The sequence below is a fragment of the Schistocerca americana genome, chromosome 1, assembly GCF_021461395.2.
Source record: "Schistocerca americana isolate TAMUIC-IGC-003095 chromosome 1, iqSchAmer2.1, whole genome shotgun sequence".
Taxonomy (NCBI): domain Eukaryota; kingdom Metazoa; phylum Arthropoda; class Insecta; order Orthoptera; family Acrididae; genus Schistocerca; species Schistocerca americana.
The window spans coordinates 596909159-596929828 of NC_060119.1; the positions used below are offsets into that span (position 1 = coordinate 596909159).

Here is a 20670-nt window from a genome sequence, read left to right on the forward strand (position 1 = left end):
ACATTTCAGCCTTGTACTTCCAGTGAGACATCTACCATTTATCTTTGACTAGCAAACAATCACAACTGAATCAACTCAAGTGTCTCATATAAATTTATTTAACTGGAGCATTAGTATACGGGGCAAGTGTTAACTGCCTGTTGTCTGCACACAAATGAAAGCTGTTCTGTACCAAACAACCTCTTAAAATTGATAGTAATTTGTATATCTCTCCACTGACTATTTTTCATTATTGACTTGCTGTTCTGATTCTATACATCAAGTTTCTCTGCTATCTTGCTGTATCCATAATTAAATCTGTCATTTGAAAAACAGCAAAAGAGTGTACATTCAATCACATAATGCTAACCAGACCTATAATGAAGCGTGCACCTTTTTCCAAATCCATATTTATACACTGCAGGCCTTATTCCATTCACAAAACATGGGCACAAAGAGTGACCGCTATTAAGCCTCTATATTGAGCTTTAATACGTCTGATTTTGCCACAGTCAATAATTCACAAGTTGTATGTTGAGGAGGCTGCCCTCCCCCTCTCCTCTTTCCTTTCCCCCATGAATCAAGGACCTCGCTGAGAAAGGGTGTCTTGTGTGCCTCAAAAATACAGATGAATAGACTGAAGTCAGATATAATGGGAATTAGTGAAGTTCAGTGGCAGGAGGAACAAGACTTATGGTTAGATGAATACAGGGTTATAAACAGAAAATCGAACAGTGGTAACGCAGGAGAATGTCATCAGCATAGTGAGCCCACTGTTGTAGCCAAGATACATGTGAAGCCAACATCCACCACAGTAGTACAAGTTTATATGCGAACTATCTCCCACAGATGATGAAGAGATTGGATAAATGTAAGATGAAACAAAAGAAATTATTCAGATACTTAACAGAAAGGAAAATTTAATAGTGATGGGGGACTTTATGGGCTGGTGCAAAGCAATTAAACAGATACTCCACACGGTAGAATTTTGCATAGAGCATAAATTTAATCATGGCTAACACCTGGTTTATTAAGGGGCTCCGGAAAGGAGCATGAAAAGTTCAATTTTTACTTTTTTGCATTTTCTGAATCTGCAGACTATTACCTTTTAATAGATGTATAATTTATTCAATTCCGAAGACTACAACTATTTTTAAATTTTTTTTGAAATGTGTTCTACATGGGCGTGCCCACTGTGGCGCTGTTAAACTGCTGTCAAATGGCGTTATTATTAACGTCCGTGTTCATCAGGTACATCTTAGTCTGCCTCATGCAATAATGGAGGTGATAAAACCTATTTTCAGAGACTTAGCAGCACCTGAACTGTCGAAAAAGTGTATTCACGGAAAAACTCAAAACCCCAATGAAAGTGTAAATAGTGTTATATCGTCGAGAATCCCCAAGGCTGTATTTGTTGGAATAGAAACACTTCACTTTGGTGTGTATGATGCTGTTGCGACTTTCAATGATGGCAACATTGTAAGGTGCAAGGTATTTAGAAATATGGGAATGAAGATAGGTTCTAACATTGTACGAGCGATGCTTGCTTTAAACAAGGAACGCCTTCGGGCTGCAGACAGGGCTGTAAAGAGTCTAGAAATATAAGCAAGAGTAAACAGGAGGAGGAACAAGAGGAAGCTGGAGGAGGAGTTTGCAGAGGATGAAGATAATCCATCCTATGGACCTGGAATGCACTAAAAAGTTAATCCAATCTTTGTCGCTCGATTCCCAAAACTTTTATTTTCTCATTTTAATTACATGTTTTCTAAGGATCTTCCAAATATATTTGTTTCAAACTTTCAGTAAATGTTACACAGTACCTTCTGCATAATTTAACACAGCCTTTTTCCAAAAAACTGTATATTTTTGAACATATAAATAAAAAATTGCAAAAAAATGTTGTGAATTTTCATTACAATTGAAAAAAAATCATCTTTAATAACTGAACTAAAATTTTGTAAAATCCCTGTGTTAAGTTGTAGCCCATATTCCAATAAACAATCTGTAAAAAGTTCAACTTCCTACCGCAAATACTTTGTGAGGAAAGATGTAATTTATAAGCGTTATTTTAACATTGCAAGTATAGGGCGTTCCGGAGCCCCTTAATCATGAAAGAAGTTTATATATGCGAAGGAGACGTGGAGGCACTGGTCGGTTTAAGGCTAATATATAAAAGCAACAGAAAGATTTTGGAACCAGATTTTAACCTGTAACACATTTCCGGGACAGATGTGAACTCTGACCATAATTTAATAGTTATGAACTGTAGATTAAAACTGAAGAATTTGCAAAAAGATAGGGAATTAAGCAGACAGGACCTGAATAAGTAGAAAGAACCAGCAGTTGTTGAGAGTTTCAAATGAGGCATTAAGGAACAACTGAAACAAGGGAGATAAATACAGTAGAAGATGAATGATAAGCTCTGGGAGTGAACGCAGCAGAGGAGCAAGTAAGTAAAAAGACAAGGTCTAGTAGAAACCCTTGGATATCGTGGGATATATTAAACTCAACTAATAAAAAGAGAAAATATAAAAATGTAGCAAATGATGTACGCGAAAAAGAATACATCAATCCAAAAATTAGTGACAGATAGTGCAAACTAGCTAAGCAGGAATGGCCAGAAGACAAACGCAAAGCTACAGAAGCATGTATAGCTATGAGAAAGACAGATCTGCATCTACATCATTGCTCTGCTATCCACAATTAAGTGCCTGGCAGAGGGTTCATCAAAGCACCTCCGGGTCTTTCCTCTACCATTTCACTCTCAAACAGCACAAGAGAAAAAATGGCTCTGAGCACTATGGGACTCAACTGCTGAGGTCATTAGTCCCCTAGAACTTAGAACTAGTTAAACCTAACTAACCTAAGGACATCACAAACATCCATGCCCGAGGCAGGATTCGAACCTGCGACCGTAGCGGTCTTGCGGTTCTAGACTGCAGCGCCTTTAACCGCACGGCCACTTCGGCCGGCCACAAGAGAAAAACAAACACTTATATCTTTCCATGCGATCTCTGATACTTCTTTTTTTATTATGATGATCATTCCGTCCTATGAAGGTGGGTGCCAACAAAATATTTTTACACTCTTAGAATAAATTTGGTGACTGGAATTTCATGAGAAGATCCAGCCATGACGAAAATCATCTTTGTTTTAATGACTGATATCCCAATTTGTGAATCATATCCACAGCACTCTCCCCCCCCTATTTTGCAATAATACAAACCAAGCAACTTTTTCAGTGTCCTATCAATTCTATCTGATGCGGGTCCCACATTGCACAGCAATACTTCACTGCATTTTCTACATGTTCTGTTAATAAATTGCAGCCTTTGGTTTGCTTTTCCCATAACATTATCTATGTGATCATTTCAATTTACGTTATTTAGTTGAATTTACAGCCTTCAGATTTGTGTGTTTTATACTGTAGCATAAATTTAGAGGAATCCTTTTAATACGTGGATGACAATCACACTTATTACTTACAATCATCATCTGCCCTTTTTGTACTATACAAATATCTTGTCTAAATTGTTTTGCAATTTGTTCTGATCATAAGCAAACAATCTAAGAGGATTGTTCAGACTGTCTCCTAAATCGTTTATATATAGATTAGGAACAGCAAATGGCGTATAACACTTTTTTGGGGAACATCTGGCATTACTTCCATTTTACTCAATGACTTTCTGTCAATTACTACAAACTGTCACCCTCTCAACAGGAAACTACGAATCCAGTTGCACAACCGAGATGACACTCCATAGGCGCGTAATTTAATCAGAAGCTGCTTGTGAGGAACAGTCTCAATAGCCTTCCGGAAACCTAAAAATATGGAATCAATTTGACATCCACTGCCAATAACACTCATATAGGTACTGCCTACAAGAAAATTAAAGAGGCTGTTGAAGAAAAGAGAACCAACTGTATGACTATCAAAAGCTCAGATGTAAAACCAGTACTATGCAAAGAAGGGGTAGCTGAAAAGTGGAAGAAATACACAGAGGTGCTATACAAGGGAGAGAAACCTGATGGCACTCTTATAGAAAGGAAGAGGGAGTAGATGGAAGACAAGGTGGGAGATATGGCACTGCAAGAAGAATTGGACAGAGCACTGAAAGCCCCAAGTAAAAAAAATTGCCCCTGGGCTAGACGACATTCCCTCAAAACAACTGATGTCCTTGGGAGAACCATTCTCAACAAGACTAATCTGCCTGGTGTGCAAGATGTACGATACGCATGAAATACCCTCAGATTTCAAGAAGAATGTAACAACTCCAAGTCCAAAGAGAGCAGGTGCTCATAGGCATGAATATTACCGTACCATCAGTTTAATAAGTCATGTTTGCAAAATACTGAAATTATTTACAGAAAAACAAAACCCTCAAGAAAGATAAGTTTGGGTTCCAGAGAAACTTAGGAACATACAAAACAATACTGTCCTTACAATGTATCTTAGAAGATTAGTTAAGGAAAGGCAAACTTAAGTTAGTAACTTTTGTAGATTTAAAGAAAGCTTTGGACAGTGTTGACTGGAAAGCACTTTTTGAAATTCTAAAAGCAGCAAGGTTAAAATACAGGGTGCGAAAGGTTATGCACAACTTGAACAGAAACCAGACAGCAGTTATAAGAGTCAAAGAGCATGAAAGGAAACCAGTGGTTGAGAAGAGAGTGAGACACAGTTGTAATTTATTCATGATGTTATTCAGTCTCTACATTGAAGCAGCAGTGAAGAGAAACCAAGAAAAAATAGGAGAAGGAATTAAAGGTCTGGGAGATGAAATAAGAACTTTAATGTTTGCTGGTGACACTGTCATTCTGTTAAGAGACAGCAAAGGACTTGGAAGAACAGCTCAATGGAACAGACAGTGCCTTAAAAAAAGAATTAAGATAAATATGAACAACAGTGAAACAAGAGTAAAGGAATGTAGCCGAACTACATCAGGTGATGCTGAGGGGATTAGATTACGAAATGAGGCACTAACACTAAAAACAGTAGATGAGTTATTGTATTTGGGCAATAAAATACCTGATGATGACCAAAGTAGAGATAATATAATCTGCAGACTGGCAAAGGCAAGAAACATGTTTCTGAAGAAGAAAATATAAATTTAAGAGTTATGACTCTTCTGAAAATATTTATCTAACGTATAGTGAAGTGAAAACGTGGACGTTTAGCAGTTCATACAAGGCATACTCCGTATCATTTCAGGTAGTCCGGTTACCTTCTTCACAGTCTCGGATGTTATTGAATTTAGCATATGTTAAAATTCTCTGTTGATTAGTACCATATAATGCTACATTCCCTGAAAAGGAAAGCTCCCACTTTTAAGTTGAACTGGTTTTATTTTAAAAAATAATTTTTTTTAACTTTCAAGTGTAAGGTATGTCTTCACTGAAGTTGTTTCTTACTAATTTGTCTGTTATAATGTTTATTTCTATTGTCTTTGTTGCATTTATTTCTTAAACTTTGTTGCAGTTTCTTGTCAGGTTTTTTTTGTAGTGGCTGTTCATGGCAAGTGTCTGTATTTTAGTTTTTCAGTGTTAATTTGTTTATTGAAGATACTTCTAAGAAATCTGAGACTATCCAGTGAGTTCTGTGTTTTAGTGAGAAATTAGCCAGTTGACACAGTTGCAGAGTGTTTTGTGAAAAGAACTGTTTGAAATGTCTTCTGACTGAGCCCACAGGAGAGTGAAAAGTGGTGACTATTTGTGTATCCATAAAAGTATTATATATAAGAGAGAGAAAAAAAAAAAAGGACAGACTTTGTTCAGGTTTGGAATAGGTGTTCTCATTTGAAGACTCTGTATCAAAGTGAAGATGTTTCCAGTGACGACTTTTTGTGTTCTACATGTTTCGGCAGAATAACAACAATGATACTATCTGAACAAGGTGAGGCCTCCCATGGTGCAGATTTTGCATCAACAGAGGAAGAATTAAATACCGTGAATCACTCAACTAAAGAGATACGTATTAGTGCTGTTAAGAAACTGGTCAGCGAAGTCGAGTCATAAGCTCTATGCGTCAAGAAAGCGCACTGAAATTACCAACGCTATGGATGAATACACTACAGCAAAACTGACCACACTCTTCAAAGTAGGAACTCCCTCTTCAGAAGAAAATGAGCCAAAGCACTCTAGGACCTCTTGCCAGGAATTTTTCACAAATATCAATTCAGCTGTTGAATATTGTGCACCCTACAGCGAAAATGCGCAAGTTTTAACTATTATTCCAGAGACATTTTCAAAGAAAATAATTTTGAACCACATTCAATCAGTATCAAAGTACATGGTAGACAAGTCAAGAAATGTGAGGTCTGTAAAAGGAGTCATTGGACAACCACATCCCTATTATGGTCATCCTGTAACAGTTGAAGGTCAAAAAGTTGTGAAAGTAAAGAGGTACATGACTCGCAGTATTAAAGAAACTTTTGCAATTTATAAGAGCAACTATACAACTTCACATATTGGAGGATCAAAATTTTATGCACTACAACCTAAGTGGGTAGTTCCACACCCACCTAGAGATGTCTGTCTATGTGTGTTACTGCGCGAATTTTGAACTTTGAGTGGTAACTTTGAAGAACTTTGTGGAGCACGTGACATATGACACCTTGCTTGGACGTTTGAAGTCATTAGTAGTCTGTGCCGTAAAGTGAGAGACATGTTTGTTTCAAGATTGTGGTGACTGCCCTGGAATGGGAGGACTGTCTTTACAGACACTTGGCCTGGAACGTGTAACAGATAACTCTGCAGGAATTACATATGTGACATGGGAGGAAAATAAACCAATTAAGAAAACTTTTGCCTTTGACAGTTTCACTTATGAACTTGGTAAATGGTCAGTGAAAGCAGTAACACACCAGCATCTGAAAAAACTGCAACAACACCAACAACACATTGCAGAAGTGAAAGGGTGTGTACAGGCTGAAGAAGTATGTTTAGTGCTTCACTGCGATTTTGCTGAGAAATGGTCTGTAATTCTCCCACAAGAAGTACAAGAGCATAATTAGAGTAATGCCCAAGTTTCAATTTTTACGGGATTGATATATTTTCAAAACAAAACCACAAGTGTTGAAGTTATAAGTGATGACACAGGACATGACTCAGCACATGCTTTGCTAGCAATGCACAAAATTCTTCCACAACAAACAGAGGCAGAGAAGGACATCATCATTTCTAATGGTGCACCTAGTCATTTTAAAAATCGTTACCAGCTGTTTGAATTAAGTTTCTTGTGCCAACTGACTGCGTATACAGTGCTACAGGTCACAGGAAGGGCCTTGTGATGGTGTAGGAGGCCTGCTAAAGCACTGTGCTACAAAACAATCTTTCCAGACCAAACACAGCTGCAATTCAGAACACTGAGGATTTTATGAGAGTCGTGGAATGTTTCACATCCACAGCCCTCATTATTTTGTCCAAAGAGAAAATTGAAGAATTCCATGAGCAGAAAAAAGAAGAATGGTCCAAACAACTACTCCTGTGAAAGAAAATCAGAAGACACATTTCTGGACTCAAAGTGATGGGCGAATTCATACTGCACACACTTTAAAGAGCAAGAAAGAAGAAATTTTGTTTGTTTGGCCAACACCTCAGAAACAGCAGGATAATATTCAGAACAACCTGAGAAGGGGGATATGTGTGTGTGTGTGTGTGTGTGTGTGTGTGTGTGTGTGTGTGTGTGTGCGCGCGCGTGCGAGAGAGAAAGACTGGTGGATTGCAGATATTATAGACACCAGTTATGAGTTAAATGAAATTGTAGAGATCTTTATGCTACCACATGGACCAGCTGCTGAATATAGGTTTCCAGCTGAAGGACAGCAACAACGCCATCAGTGCTCACTTCCTGTTCACAGTGTTTTGAAGATTGTAAGCGCTCCAGTTCCTGTTGCTTCAACAGGAAGGCATCACTCTATATCAAAGGAAGATGCTGAAGCAGCGGAATACTTTTAGTTCATTGACTGGCTAATTTCAGTACAAAACAGTGTGCACAGAAGTTGTATAAATTGAAACCTTTAGGTCTTTGGACCTTTCACAAACATGTTGGAACCATTTAAAATGCTTGAAAAATGAGTCTCTTACTCCTCTTTCAAATCTAAAATTATGTTAAATAAGACTAGGTTTTGATTTTTATGAGCCTGTTATGTGACAATGCTGTCAAAAAAAAAAAAAAAGAAAAAGAAAAAAAAAAAAAGGGAAAGTTTTATGTATCGCAAAAATTTCAGTTGTTTATAAAACCTGTTCATCCTAAAAGTAAAAGCTCTCCTTTTCAGGGAAAAATCAAAATTTTATGGCTTGGCATATTTGGAAAAAAAAAAAAAATCCAACAAAATATCTAGAACTGTTTCCCAAATTCGCATCTTCAAAGTGGTATGCACAGGGTTATCTTTGGACGGCTGTATCTTGGAGCAGAATTTTTTTTGGAGAAAACAGAAATATACGTGTTCCTTACTTAGTCCTTCATTTTAATATATGCAAACATCCGAAACTATGAAGGTAAGAGTTTTTCCTAGCCTGTCTGAACTGATATGAACTATGCCAAAAGAAAAAATAATAAAGGTAGAATCTCTTTAAATGTAGTGCTACAGAAGAATGTTGAAAATCTGATGGGTAGGTAGAGTAACTTGTGAGGAGATACTGAATCAAATTGAGGGACAAAATAAATCTGTCGCAATACTTGACTAAAAGAAGGGATCAGTTGGTACGATATATTCTGAGACATCAAGGAATCGTCATTTTAGTACTAGAACGAAGTGCAGAGGGTAAAAATTGTAGATGGAATAATACAATAAGCAGGTTCGGATGGACTGTAGGCTGCTGTAGTTATTTGGAGATGATGATACTTGCATAGGATAGAGTAACATGGTGAGTTGCATCAAACCAGTCTTTACACTGAAGATCATCAACAACATCATGTGTAGGAGGGAAGAGTAAAAAGTTGCTTGACTCATTTTGGAAATAGAGTTCACGAAATTATATTTACATATCACACAATGCCTATCCTACAGTCTACTACTAAAGTTAGTTTAGCATATCCATAATGCTCCTATGCTTACTACACAAATCCGTTACAAAATGCTCTTCTTAGAGTTCTCTATGCTCTGTCTATAAATCCTACCTGGAAAATGTCCTATAGTAATGAACAGTATTCAAAAAATGGTCACACAAGTTGTTAGCTAAGTTATCTTCTAATGAATGAATAACAAATTCCCTTCTGATTTTCTGAATGAATCTCAGTACAATACCTACATCTACATTTATACTCCACAAGCCACCTTGCGGCGTGTGGTGGAAATTACTTCATATACCACTGTTAAGAACCCCTTCTCCTGTTCCAGTCACGAATAGTTTGTGGGAAGAACGATTGCTTCCAAGCCTCCATGTGGGCTGGGCTCTTTCAAATTTTATCTTCAGGGTCTTCTTGCTGGATGCACAGAAAGCAATACATCTGTTGAGTCTTTGAATTTTAACAATATACCATGCCAGTGTACAGAATGCCTCTCTTGCAGCACCTGCCATTGGAGTTGGTTGATAATCTCAGTGACTTTTTTGTGCTTACTAAATGAACCTGTAATGAAATACGCTGCTCTTCTTTGCATCTTCTATATTTCCTCTGTCAGTCTTATCTGGTACGGATCCCATAATATGAGCAATTTTCAATTACTGGTCAAATAAGTTTTGTAAGATGCTTCCACTATTGATGGACTACATTTCCTATGATTCTTCCAATGAATCCCAATCTGGCATTTAATTTGTTTGAAATTCATTTTATGTGGTACCTCCACTTCCAGTTACTCCATATGCATACTCCTGGATATTTTATGGACGTAAATGCTTCCAGTGATTGTTCTGCAATTGTGTAATCATACAATAAAAGGTCTTTCTACTGATGTATTCACAACACATTACATTTGTTTATTCTGAGGATCAACTGCCATTCTCTGCACCAAGCGTCAATCATCTGCAGGTGTTCCTGCATTTCACTACAATTTTCTAGTGTCTAAACTCCTCTACATACAACAGCAACATCTGTGAGAAGCCTTACAGAACTTCAGGTGTTATCTACTACGTCATTTATACACACTGTGAAAATAATGGTCCTATAATGTTCTCCTGGGGCACACATGAAGTTAGTTTTATGTCCGAAGACTTCTCTCTGTTCAGAATGACATGCTATTTACTGTTTGCCAGAAACTCTTCAATCCAATCACACAGTTGGTCTGCTAGTCCATACACTCGTATTTTGTTAATAGATGGCAATGCGGAACTGTATTGAATACCTCCTGGAAGTCAAGGAACACAGAATTTATCTGGGCACCTGTATCTATTGCTTTTTGGATTACATGGATGAATAGAGGGAGTTGGGTTTCACACAATTCTTTTTTTCAGAACCCATGTTGGTTCCTAGAAGGGAGATATGGCTTTCTTACAAGTTTTTTATGTAGTCATTTCACTTTAAATGACTCCACTTTGAATATTAATAGCATTAGCCCACCAAACATAAAATAAAACGATAGCTATATATTCAGTCTATGTATGTAAAATAGGTTTCATTTGTGTATGTTGATGGTCACTTGTCACTTCCTGCATCATGTGTCCATCTTCTGCGTTATTTCCGCATTTCTCTATGAGTGTCAAGTATGGTGATGTTTGGTTTGTGGGGCGCTCAATTGTGCGGTCGTTAGCACCCGTACTAAGTCCCAATTTTTACACAGTTCAATCTAGCAACTGTCAAGAATGATGATAATAAAATGATAAGGACAACACCCAGTCCCTGCAAAGAGAAAATCCGCAGCCCGGCCAGGAATCAAACGTCATTCAAAGGAATCATCTGTGAAAAATCTCAGGGATTTTGCAACATTATCCACCATTTTAATGAGAGCTGTGAGCCAACTGTAACTTTCTTTAACCAAATCTTATACTTCCGAGACCGAATTGCTGGCCAGGTGTTCAGGAGGCTAAATTCTTAGTACTACTAACAGTCACAAATAATGGTATACGAAACTACCCTAGGTTTCATAATTATTAGCTGCCTCCTTGAAGAAGAAAAGGAAACAGTTTGAAGAAAGTTTAATATGTAAGGAAGATCACCCAGAATGTCTGTGACCACCTCATCCCCCCCCCCCCCCCCCCCCCTCCAAGGGGAAAAAGAAACACGGGTGGCTTTCTTTCAAGAAAACGATTTAAAAGTCAGCACCTACATCTATGCTTTGCAAACCACCATAAGTGCAAGGCAGAGGGCACATCCCATTGTACCAGTTATTAGGGTTTCTTCCTGTTCTGTTCACATGTGGAGTGTGGGAAGAAACTGAATGCCTCTGCGTGTCCAGCAATTATTCTTATCTTGTTCTCACGATCCCTATTTGAGCGATATGTAGGAGGTTATAGTAGATTCCTACAGTAATAATTTAAATCCAGTTCTTGAAACTTTGTTAATAGACTTTCCCAGGATATTTTATGTCTATCTTCAAGAGTCTTCCAATTCAGTTCCTTCAGTATCTCTCCGACACTCACCTATGGATCAAACAAACCTGTAACCATTCGTGCTGCCTTTCTCCGAATACGTTCAATATAATACCCTGTTAGGCCTGTCTGGTATGGGTTCCACACACTTGAGCAATATTCTGGAACTGATTGCATGAGGGATTTGCAAGCAATCTCCATTGTAGATTGGTTGCACTTCCCCAGTATACTTCCAATAAACTGAAGTCTACAACCTCCTTTACTCTTGTCTGAAACTATTCGATCATTCCATTTCATATCCCTACAAAGTGTTACTCTCGCGTATTTGTTTGAGTTGGCCGACCCCAACAGTGACTCACTGATATTATAGTCATAGGACACTACATGTTTTCATTTTGTGAAGTGCAAAATTTTAAAAAGCTGCCAATTTCTGTACAACTTTGAAATCTTATCAAGATCTGACTGACAGTTTATGCAGCTCTTTTCAGATAGTACTTCTTTCAGGGACCTGTATCATTTGCAAAAAGCCTGATTTTACTATTAATATTGTCTGCAAGGTCATTGATATGCAAAATGTACAGCAAGGGTCTCCACATACTTCCCTGGGGCAGTACTGAAGTTGCTTCTACACCTGATGATCAGTCTCCATCCAAGATAACACACTGCTGCGTTCTCCCTAACAAATAGCCCTCAATCTGGTCAAAAACTGTACTTGATATCCCATAAGATTGTACTTTTGACAATAAGAGTAGGTGTAGTATTGAGCCAAAAGCTTTTTGGAAATCAAAAACTACTGCATCTACCTGACTGCCTTGATCCAAAGCTTTCAGTATGTAAAAAAAGGGCATTACAGAGGTCATCTTGTTCAAGGTACCTCATTATGTTTGGGCTCATAATATGTTCTAAGATTCTACAACAAATCATTGTCAAGGATACTGGATGGTAGTTCTGTGGCTCACGTCTACTACCCTTCTTGTAGACACGTATCACCTGGGCCCTTTTCCAAGAACTGAGCACAGTTTTTGTTCAAGGAATCTACAAAATATTATAGTTAGATGAAGGGCTAACTCAGCAATAAATTCAATATAGAAACTGACAGGGATTCCATCGGGCCCTAGAGCTTTGTTCAATTTTGAAGATTTCAGCTGTTTCTCAACACCTCGCCACCCTCAATTTCGTTTCCTGTCTCATTCATTACGGACTGTACGTTAACTTTGGTGCCACTAACAGCCTTTACATGTGACTAGAATTTCTTTCGGTTCTGTGAAAGATCACTTGACAATATTCTGGTTGGTGAAAGACTATCTTCCTTTTCCTGGCAGCCTTTACCCAATTTATCAAACATTCTTCCAGGATTATAGCTGTGACCATGAATACGGAAACTATCTACTGGCTAATTAAATGTTCCACTTTCTTGGTTTGTGTGCACATCATGACTGTATTTTTATTTTGACTGTTACAGGAGTTAGGAAAATGAATTTCATTTACACCATTTTCTGGCTCCTGGGGAAATCAATAGAGCAGAGGCTACTTGACTGCATCCTTTTTGTTCTTTGTTTCATGCCAAGTATAAAAAGCAACCCTTTCGTTTGTCTGGGCTTGGGAATCAATCATTATGCACAAATTGTACAGACAAACCAATATGGAGAGCTTCGGTATTGGCCAATTCTCTTGTATATCAAAACTTATTTTAGCCCCATTTGGATTTTCTTCCTTTATTGTTGAATGCAACTTCTTTTGTGTGAAGTCTGTACAATCTGTGGTTGTATTAATTGATTCTTTTTCTCCACATCTTCCTTTTGAGAGTCTGTCTTTGGACACCTTGGATGTTGCTTGAAATGTTGCAGCACATACAGGTACTGTCTGGTCACCTTTTTTCCCTCATGCTGTATGTTACTGAAACATTATTCCTGCATTTTGTTTCTTTTTTGATGTTCCATCTCCCTGACAAAGTTGGCTGAAACTGAGAAATAATCAGGAGTTAATGTTTTTGTGTAAACTACTAACTTATTTCTATTGTTGGTTCTGGTGGCAAGTGCTTTTGCAGAAAACCCTCTGACATTCTCACTGACAATGATGTCCTACATTGCTAGTCTCCCTTCAGGTCTCTCAGAAGAAAAGCACAGTTTGCATTTATTGATTTTTGCTTCAACTGGCTGAGAGCAAGTATCAAGTTTTGCAAAAACTCATAAGTCTCAACACCCTATACCAACAGCAAATATAATCTTTTGACAAATCTGTTTCAACAGGTCATGCCTGGCAACAAACTTGATTTGTAACTACAGAAATCTACATTTTGAGCAACTGAGAATTCACCAACTTTTGGAAAAAATGCTCCTCGATTGTCACTGTCAAGATTAGCCTAATATGTTCACACTGTGTGCAGTATTTTATCCACTTGGTTGCTTCTAAAGCACTAAATGAATTTAAACAGAGGATGAACAGGCTATCAAAGTATCATCTCATCTATATGCCAGCCATCACCGTTGCTTCTGTTTTTGCCTTTATAAACACAGATTCTGCTGATAAATAATCAAAACGCAATGCTGGAAAATAAAACTCAACAGTAACCCCTGCTTAGAGTCATCAGCACATTTATGTATGTGCTGTAACAAGAAAAGGTAACCTGGAATAACTGAGCCCTAAGTTTTAGCAGCAGTAGACATCAAATTAATATAAGCCATTTTGAAAGTTTTGAGAAAGCAAATTAAAACTGTGTTTGTCCCAAATGCACCTCATCGTCTCAATGCACTAACTTCTGCATTGTGTGCAGCAGTAGGTTCTCTTGAAAGCATTTACTGGATGTATCACAAGGGGTCCTTCAGATAACTATTCAGGAACAAATCCCAAGGAGCCACAACAGTATGAAGGTACTCAAAATCATGCCATGTTTCATTTCATTGCTTTTAGAAGTAGAAATAAATCATATGGCACAAAGCCTGCACTTTATGAAGTGGCTGCAAAGGTGCTGGGATTCAGAACTCTGGGACGGACTAGTGTTTTAATAGCACTATGAGAAGACATGCCGTGGTGGAACAAAAGATCCTACGTTGACCGACTTTTTACTCTTTCTTTTGGACTTCCTTGAAATGATTATGAAAGGATACTCCAGCACACAAATCTTCATTTGCTATGTCTTACCTTCAAATGATGTATCCACTTCCTGTGAAAAATATCCTCCTCATTCTTTTGCCCAAATGCAGAATATTAACTTTGACTTTGTGGTCTTGTGGAAGCAGGCACTTTGAGAACTGTGGTTTGTACTACAATTATATGATTACACATTAAACAGCAACCATCCACAAGTATGGTTTAAAAATTTATTGAAGTCAAATTATTAACTGCTCTGGATTTATTTCTAATCCACCTTCATATGGTTCTTACAGATTTCCTTGCTTTCCTGCTTGGGGCCTCGTTTTGTACTTGTTGCTGATTTTGTGCACTTGTGTATACTTCTGTGCCATAAGTTTGCCACGTAACTGTGTTATGCATTTCAAAGTTAACACATTTTTGCACATTCTCTACACGAGTGCCATTAAATTCTCTACAAGCTGCTGTAACACAAACCACTCTACATTTTATGACAGCACACATGCTCAGCATTTACAAAATGTGTCCCAGCTTCTCATAAGTAGCAAAAATTATGGAAAGCAAGGAAGATTGATTTGTAATAAATCCAAAACCGATAATCATTTGATTTAAATAAACTTTTTTAAACCACACTTGTGCGTAGTTGCTGTTTAAAATTATAAGCCATACAATAAGCGTACGATGTTGCCATTATACTTCTACAATGCCAGTTGACTGATTTGCTGACACTGAGTCCTCTGTATATGAGCTAAACAACGTGGCATATAACAAGTGCAAATTTTCTTTAGATGATGTCGCAAAAGTCAGCAACTCAGTGAGAATGTTGCTGAATGTACTGATGGAATATTAATTTCACACATTCTTTTAAAAAATGAGCTTTTGGAACGGATGTTGCTGAATACTAAGGCAAACTATTATCTTCACAGGAATTTATTCCATATGTGTAACTTTGCTGAAATAATGACTAACAGAAGGATGAGAATCTTCAAACATTAAATGTAATTGTGTAGGCCACCTTTCCACTCTCATGCCCACACAGATATAAAACAAATCACCACAGAAAAAAAATTATTTTCAACTGCATCATAGATCGTGACTAAAAACCAATGGAGGCTCTCCATACTACTTCCAATAGTCCAACAAATTTTATGCTATTACAGCACACAATGTACAGGGCAGCCTAAAGTAATAACCATAGCAGGACATGAATCACGTAGTGAGAATATAGACTCGTCCATTAACACAGTATCTGCTGGACATTACGTTTACTGAAGAAGCCACAATAATTGTCTGTGGGGTTTCAATACAAATTTTCTGAATGGAACTGCACCCAAGGATCAATTTATGAATGTACTGCACAACATACTGCACAGCAGTACTAAATAGAACCCCAAGAATAACAAAGAGACTTATTGACAATATATTTTCAAATGTGGATGCCACTGGGATAAAAATTATTAAAACTAATTTAGGGATATCTGATCACAGTGAGCTCCAACTGTACCAGTGTTGAAAGGGGATGTGAATCTCATCTATAGAAGAAATTTCCTGTGGACAATTTTTCAAGTTTTATAAACAGCCTGAGTAATGAATTCTGGTTAAAAGTGTTGACACAAGCAGGTACTGTCAATGTCGAAAATCGTTCCTTTTCTACATCTACACCAATACACTGCGAGTCACCTGATTGTGTGTGGCAGAGGGTACTTCTGATACCACTAATTGATACCCCTTCCCTGATCAACTCTCAAATAGCGCAGGGGAAGAATGACTTGTCTTTACACCACCTCTGTATTAGCTCTTAATTCCTGAAATTTCTCGTCATGTTCATCTCATGAAATGTATGCTGGAGGAAATATGTTATTGGACTCTTCCCAGAAAGTGCTCTCTTACAATTTCAAAAGAAAACCTCTCTGCAATGCACAACACCTCTCCTGTAGCATCTGTCACTGGAGTTTGTTGAGCACCTCTGTAATACTTTGGCACTCTCTCTCTCTCTCTCTCTCTCTCTCTCTCTCTCCCTCTCTAACTGAACGTTAGATAAGCCATGACAAAAAAAAAAAAAAATCACATTTCCTTGAATATAAAGATTCCGCAGCTCGTATTATGGGCATTACTAGGAAGAAGAACAAAAGATTCAAACATTAGTTTCCTCTACGACAAGTGGTGAAGTGGACAGCTTTAATCTCAACATGTATGATGCTTTCGTGACTACTAATGTGCCATGGAACATGCTAAAGAACACTACTTTTAAGAGCTTCCTGGAGAGTATCAGCAGTTTACCGGATGAGTCAACATTGCACAAAAATTATTTGTAACAGGTATATGAAAACACTACCACTGATACTAAAAGTGACATAGGTGACCACTGTGTTTGGTTTTCACTTGACAAGACCACTGACAGTTGTGACAGATTTATAGCTAATGTCATGGGGAGGGAGGGAAATCACATTCCACAGCACCAGGAAAATTCCACCAACTCCTGTGTAAACAACTGGAGAAGGCAAAATCACAATACTGCAGCCCACTATGTCAGGGAATCCCTACACATACTACAGCCAGGAGAAGATACAGATGAGCAATTTCTGCTGTAGGTGACAGACTGTGCTGCCTAAACATTTAAAGAGTAAGTAACACTGAAAGAATTCTATCCCAATATGATCCAGTGCACCTCGTTTATACCCATAGCTTACACTGTGTATCAGAGGTAGTCGCAAATCATTTTCCTGAAGCTAACAGTACCATTTCCTCTGTTAAGGAAGTATTTTGCAAAGCTCCTACCTACACTCAGCACTTCAAGGAAATAGCTCCAAATATTCCCCACAATTGGACTCATACTTACACGTTGAAGCACCTGACTATGGGTGGCTTTAATATTATGCCAAACGCTATCAAAAAGTCAAAGAGGTAGTACACACATTTAACTAGTGACTCAGCTTTTACTGAAAATGCCAAGATGGCCCTTAAGAATGACAAGTATGTTGCATCCTTTGCATTTTTATGAGCTCACTTCCAACATCTACTTGTTACAAGTCAATGTCAACAATCCACATCTCTACCACTGAAAGGTACTGTAGATGTTACCTCATAGGAGCATATACATCTGGAGGAAATATCTGGTTCAGTGGGTAAAGGCATCTATCACTAAATTAAGGAATATCTTTATAAGGAATTTCAGATATGAAGAAAGTGTCTGCCATTATTCAGGAGGATAAGTTTGGAGGTGGAATGGATTAAAGAGCCACAAGCAACTCTGTCAATGAAGAACACACCACTGGCCTCTTGTGGTGTAGAGAGTTCTTTCTTTCTCAGCCAAAAAATATTTACTGAGATATAACAGATAAAGTTACACTTTACAAAACTTTGAAATGTGGTTAACTGTGTACTGCAATACCAAAACTTAATATAAAATTGCTTGTTAGTTGTAGCTTTGGGCCACAGATTATGGTCACGGGAATTTAAATATCAGAGGTGGATCATAAATAACGACATAATGGGTGTCTGCACTCCAGAGGAGTCTGACTTCCACATCAGGGGTGGCCTGGAAAATTAGATTGCCATTCTGTTCTGAAGCAAACAAAGTGATTATGCTTCTTACCTTTGACTCATGATGTGTGGCAGTAAGACAAAATGATCTGGAATTAAACTAGCCCCATATTCAGATACCACTTTCAAATCTGCACCTATAGTTGTCATCGCTAGCAAATGAAAAGTTAAGTGAAACAGATGAAAATTAACTGGAGCATTGTTGGCTTAACTGCATTCAAGTAATCTCTCAAATTACTGTGGTGTACCAAATGGAAAACCAGATGGAAACAAGTTTTTATAAACAAAACCACAGTACATAAGATAGTGGCATTAGAAGGAACTTCAAACAGAATTGCACATTTGGTCATCAAAATATCAGAAAGATATAACATCCAAATAGTTCAAGCACACGCACCTACCTCTAGTCAATCAAATGAGGAAACAGAATCCCTCTATGAGTGCCTGAAAGAAACATGATAAAGGGAGAGAGTGCTTTTATAAATTAGTAATTGGTGACTTTAGTGCTGAAGTTGGAATGTGAAAGGAAGGTGATCCACTCACTAGCAAATATGGAAGAGATGAAAGGAATGATGGAAGTGAGAGACTGGTTTAATTTGCAAACTGTATGCAAAAATCTCTTATGAATACGTTCTACATGAAACATCCTAGTCGCAAATGGACTTGGAGAGGTCCTAACTGTAAAGCAGAAAATTAAGTAGACTTCAGTCTTGCCAACAGGCCTCAGAAGTTTAAAGATGTCTCTGCACTGAACAATTTCTGATTATTATGAGCAAGATTTGAATTGAATACAAAAGATAAAAGTTTGAAACTAATTAAAGGAATAAGAAAAATTTTAAACTTCAAAAATCTTGAAGAACGGAATGAGGAATTTCAAGAAAGAATTAAAAAAAATGTAACGCTGAAGTAGTAACAAGGTGCTAATCACAAAAGCTGACGAAGTGGGACACTTATTCAGATCTCAAAACCAAAAAAGAAGCTGACAAATAAAACAATAAGTTTGATGGCCAATAGAAAAAAATAAAACAACCGAAGATGATAATAAGACAGAATATACAGAAGTGTGCAAGGCTCTGAGAAACAACATGAAAGAAGACATCGAAAAGTATGAAAAAGATACACTAAAAAAAAAAAAAAAAAAATCTAGTTTAAATGCGGCCAAGCAGAAGATTATGATTGGAAAGAATCAGCTAATGGCATTAGACACAGATCAAGGTCAAATTACAGATACAGAAATACTTGAATGTACTGAGAATTTTTAAAGTAGCCGATAATGTGAATGATGATACCTTAATCCTAGACGAACTTTATGGCCCTGCTTCCCAAATCCCAGAAATTCTCCCCTCAGAAGTCAAAAATGCTAGAGCAAAGACGAAAAAAGGAACTGTTCCAGGAAGTGAAGGTCTCTCAGTCAATATTTTAAAGGTGATGGATGAGAAATCTATAAAGCAGTCAATTAAAATATTTTCGAGGCATTTGCACAGTGGAATATCACCAAGACATTGGAATGAACCCAAAATAATCCTAACGCACAAGAAAAGTAGTACTAAAGATATACAGATCTATTGCCCTGTCAGCCTCCTGCTCATACTGTACAAAGTTTGTACTAGAATTTTGACTACCAGACTGAGAGCTACACTTGACCTAGCAGGGTTTAGTACAACTGATCATATAATCATTCTACACAAAACAATTATTTGAACAAATGAGTACCATCTACTTCTTTGCCTTGCCTTACAGATTTTGAAAATGCATTTAATTTAATCAGTCACAAAGCTGGGTTTGAGGCTCTAACAGAGCAAGTAATGGAACAAGCCTATATTAAAATCTTCTACAACATACACAAAACCTCCACAGCATTTGTGAATGTTGTTGAAGAAACCAATGAAGTTCCCATTTTATGGCTGTGAGACACATTCAGTAAATGAATTCATTGTTAGAAAACTAAGAGTAACCTAAAGAGTAAAGAAAAGATCATTGTTGGGCTACAGGAAAAGAGCAGTCGATATCAGACAGAAAACAAAGGTCAGTGCCATAATAGAGAGTGAATGCTTAGAAATGGCAGTGGACTGGAGACCAGCAGACAGATGGGACAGAGGCTTCGGAAAGAACTGACTATGCGAAGAAAAAGATTGGCGGAAATGGAAGAACCTGCACAGATACTATGTCGCATGCCGACCGATTGAGGCCATATCATCAAGTGATTGAATTGGATGACGATGATAACAATACATGAAAAGAACTCTTCAGTAGAAGAGTTATCATTGAAATACTGTATTATAAAAATAGAAAATAACTATTGCATGGGTTAAAACTTCAACAGTTTAGGCACTTTTTCAAATGCCAGTGTAAGAAATAGTTAAATGTTTATATTTCACAAAGACCTAGAACAACAGAATCTTAATTACAATATTCTCAATGTTAATATTGGCATAATCCATATCAATACAGACAGGCCAGGAAAAAATCTTACCTCCATTGTCTTAATGAAGAACAAAGTAACGAACGCATATTTCTTTGTTTTCTCCAGAAAATTTCTGCTACGAGATACAGCCGTCCAAAGATAACCCTGTGCATACCACTTTGAAATTGTGA

At 37.5% G+C, this 20670-nt stretch overlaps 1 protein-coding gene across 1 annotated transcript in view; it reads right to left on the reverse strand.

Moving 5' to 3' along the window:
• LOC124606971 (cullin-4A) overlaps nt 1-20670 on the reverse strand; it is a 109492-nt gene that overhangs the window by 81433 nt on the left and 7389 nt on the right. The window lies entirely within an intron of this gene.